The sequence below is a fragment of the Sturnira hondurensis genome, unplaced genomic scaffold (assembly GCF_014824575.4).
Source record: "Sturnira hondurensis isolate 20B ecotype Veracruz unplaced genomic scaffold, ASM1482457v3 Scaffold0022707, whole genome shotgun sequence".
Lineage (NCBI taxonomy): Eukaryota > Metazoa > Chordata > Mammalia > Chiroptera > Phyllostomidae > Sturnira > Sturnira hondurensis.
In genome coordinates this window covers 1832896-1837138 of record NW_028095338.1, presented here as the reverse complement: position 1 = coordinate 1837138, position 4243 = coordinate 1832896, and the positions used below count along the sequence as shown (strand labels likewise).

Genomic DNA, 4243 nt, shown 5'->3' with positions numbered 1-4243 from the left:
ATTTATTATGAAAGTGTCTTCAGCAGTAGGGAAACAAGATAGGGTAGGGAAGGAAATGAGATGACCAAGGATGTAGTCTCAGCTGGACACTTACTTCGGTCTGATCCCTGGGGGAAATGTGAAGCACCAATTGCACCGCAGAGTTAGTCTCAAATTGTGGCAAGTGGACCAGACATTATAGTGCTGTGTCAGTCTGTCATTGATCGACTTCTTAAAGAAAGGGCCGAAGGCGGGGGGTAGCCCCTTTAAAAAGTAGCTTCTTATTGGCCAAGAGCAATTCTTTGAAAAGACAGTAAATTATTATTTATTAGTCAAAATACAGTAACGGAGTGATGGGTACAGATGGGTAAAGCCAGCCTCGGTGGGACACCAACAGCACGCATCACACGAAGACACAGGTAAAAGGCCTAGATGCACTATTGTTAATGAAATTGGCTGTTTAATAGCTTAGCTTCCCAGGAGTGAAGGAAAACAGGGTTTGAAAAGTTTTTCTTGATTTATGAAAGTAGCATGTTCAATGTTTTTTTTCTTTTTTTAAAAAAATATGGAACACTTCACGAATTTGCGTGTCATCCTTGCGCAGGTGCCATGATAATCTTCTCTGTATCGTTCCAATTTTAGTACATGTGCTGCCGAAGGGAGCACCGATGTTTTCCGTTAGACCCTAGAGCCCTGTCCTTCTCTATGTTGCGCTGTATTTCCTGGAAGCTGGAATGTAGCCACCGCATCAGATGTGCTTTTGACTTTTAGCTTCTGATTGAGTGAGGCCAGTGGGATCACTGACAGAAGAATAAAATGCAAGGTGAACTCCATTCCTATAGGGTTTACATGAACTGCCTGCATCCCTGCTCTGAAGATCACAGTACGTTCAGGCAGCCCATTCTGTCAGAGTTGGTGAATGCTTTCTCTCTCGTCATTTTAGGTGAAGGAGCGGTAGTGATGCTCTGCAGGTACTAGCTTTACGATGGAAGACACGTCCTGCCTAAACCATCGTAGAGAGTTTTCTTATTAGGATTTCTTCATAGAACTCAGAAGTTTGTTTTTTGTTTCCTGAAGTGACCCTCACTAATGTAGGTGGTATACCATTTCATCACAAAAAGGGATAATATTCCTGACACTAAGTTCTAGACACAATTTTTTGCTTGAATAAGTTCTCGCTTAAAATACGATGAATATGATGTACTGAAAATGTGAAGTATTCTTCATAGGGTTATTTGTTCTGGCAACATTTCATAAAAGCTGAGGAATTAATATTGAATTGTAATTCACTGAAGTTAATTACTATAGAAGTATAAAATAATACTTTCCAGGGAGATAGTACATTCACAGTAGCCTTATCTCATGTCCATGTGCCAATGAGTATCATCTTAAAGATTTTGGCCTTCAGGTCAAAGCCAGAGTCAAAATTCCAAGTCACTTAATACTTCCTCAAAAGTATTCATTGTTATAAAAAATTTCAACATCTAATTTTTTTAAATCTAAAGAAATATGTATAATGCCTCTTCCCAAAAATCTATTGAACAATACTGACAGAAATTAAAGACCTAAATTGGATAGATATACCATGTTCATGGATTGGAAGACTCAATATTGTGAAGAGGCCAATTTTCCCCAAATTAATTTAAAAATCAAATGAAATCCTAATCAAATACCCATGAAATTTTTTGCTGAAATGTATATTGGAATGCAAATAACCCCGCCAACTGTGAAGAGCAGATTGGGAAAGAGTATCCTTTTCAGTAATTACAGGGCTACATATGAATAGATGTATATAGATGAATAGGTGACTAGACTAATGAATTATAATAGAATATTTAGAAACAATGTATGCTTGATTTATGTCTAATGTGGTGCTCTGGTACAGTGGCAAAGCTCAATCTTTTAAATAAATAGTGTTATGTTAATTGGATAGTCTTAATCACTGCCTTACATAATGAATAGTGAATAAAAATTAATTTCAGGTCTATTGTGCAGCAAAATATAAAATAATGAAGTACCTAGAAGAAAACATTGAGAATACCAATGTTTTTCCATATTTTTCTTTCATAAATATGGAGTAAATGAAGTATTTCTCAAAACATAAAAAAGTACTAATTCTAAAGAAAAAGATCAGCAAATTGGACTACCTGGCAGTTAAGACTTTATCTGTATCAAAAGACATAATTAATGTAACTAGCCCTAACAGTGAAACCAGGCCCTAATAGTCTTTTCCCTAGATTTTCAGTGTCTTTCAGCAGACAACAATAGGCCTCCTCCCAGCTCTCTGGAGACCACCAGTCCAAGTGGATCAGAATAGTCCCAGAGGGTCGAGCAGGAGCACTTAGCAGCTACATGTTGCTAAGCTGACCTCAAGAGCACAGCACAGTCAAGATTCTCCAAACTCAAACACAGAGGTGCTACTTTTACCACCTGAAGCCCATTAAGTGAGGGATCTGTCAGCAAGGAAGATACAGTGCAGAAATCAAATTTGGATGCTCATAGGTTAACTAATCAACCCCTGCCTGGTTGAAGTTTCTTTGTTCTTACCTGCCTCTTCCACATATCTTATCTCAGATCACTTCATTCTAAGACTATTCAATGCAAGCCCTTTTAAAAAATAACTGAATTTATTGGGGTGACACTGGTTAATAAAATTATATAGCTTTCAGTACAATTCTGTAATACATCATCTGTATATTGTATTGTGTGTTCACCACCCCAAGCCAAATCTCCTTCTATCACCATTTATCCTCCCTTTACCTTCTTCTACCTCCTCCATCCTCCTTTCCCCCTGGTAATCACCATACTGTGTCTATAAGGTTTCTTTCTTTTCTTTTCTTTTCTTTCTTTCTTTCTTTCTTTCTTTCTTTCTTTCTTTCTTTCTTTCTTTCTTTCTTTCTTTCTTTCTTTCTTTCTTTCTCTCTCTCTCTCTCTCTCACTTTCTTTCCTTCTTTTGCTTAATCCTTCACCTTTTCACCCAGGCCTCCAATTCCCCATCCCCTCAGACAGCTGTCAGTCAGTTCTCTGTATCTATGAGTCTGTTTCTATTTTGTTTGCTAGTTATTTTTTTCATTAGATTCCTCATACAAGTGAAATAATATGGTATTTGTCTCTTTCTGACTGGCTTATTTCACTTAGTATAATATTCTCCAGGTCCATCCATGCAAACGCAAAAGGTAAGATTGCCTTCTTTTTTAATAGCCCAGTAGTATTTCATCAATCTGAGCCCTTTAATTAGAATGAACAAATATGTATAGCTCCTTTCTAACTTTCTAACTCCTTTCTAACTTCATTCTTTAATGTACTCCAAGCCATTGTCCAGAGGAGACTGATGAGAGCTTTGCCTCCCCATCTGGAGACCCAACAAATCTTTGTGAAAATTTGTTGCTTCAGGCTTTGGCTTCTCTGGGTGCCATGAACATTGAACTCACTGACTTTGTTCAGGAACATTAAGGGAGCAAAAAAAGGCAATTTAGAGAGGGGAAGAAGATGTACAAATACCAAAGGGCCAGTATCCAAAACACATAGAGAAGTCCTAAAAATCAGTAAGAAGAAGACAATCCAACTGAAATATGTGCAGTATCCCTTGCAAGCAAGCATACCAAAATGGTCAATAGATACCTGGAAAGGTGCTCGATATTATTAGACATCGGGGAAATGGAAGGTAAAAACGTAATTTTTGTAGGTTTGTGTGCCAGTAGAACGACAAAATCAGAAACAAAACCGAGAAAACAAAGTATTAGTGTGAATGTGGAGCAACAAGAGCTCCTACAGAGTAAAGGGGAATAGAGTATAAGTTATCACAACCACTTTGGAAAGCTGTTTAGCTTTAATCAAGTTTAATATAAACGTATTTCATAATTTAATCAAGTTTATTATAAACGTACTTCATAGTCCCTCAACTTAACTGCTACCTTTATACAGTAGTCCCCCCTTACCTGCAGTTTTACTTTCCATGGTTGAAGTTATCACAGTCAACTGTGGTCCAAAAAAATTAATGGAAAATTCCAGCAATAAAAAACTCATGTTCTGAACTGTGTGCTGTTCTGAGCAGCATGATGAAATCTCATGCTGCCCCGCTTCGTCCTGCCCAGGATGTGAATCATCACTTTGTCCAGCAGATCTGTGTTGCAACGCTCCCTACCAGTTAGTGACTTGCTAGTCATCTTTGTTATCAGATTGACGGTCGCAGTACCGCAACACTATGTTCAAGTAAGCCTCATTTTCCTTAGTTATGGTCCCAAAGTGCTAGAGTAGTGATGCT

At 37.8% G+C, this 4243-nt stretch overlaps 1 non-coding gene across 1 annotated transcript; it reads right to left on the bottom strand.

Annotated features, from left to right (window-relative positions):
• Positions 1 to 538: 538 nt before the first annotated feature.
• On the bottom strand, positions 539 to 645 carry LOC118979972 (U6 spliceosomal RNA). Its single transcript, XR_005065026.1, has one exon. It is a non-coding gene; the product is annotated as a U6 spliceosomal RNA (small nuclear RNA).
• Positions 646 to 4243: the final 3598 nt, after the last annotated feature.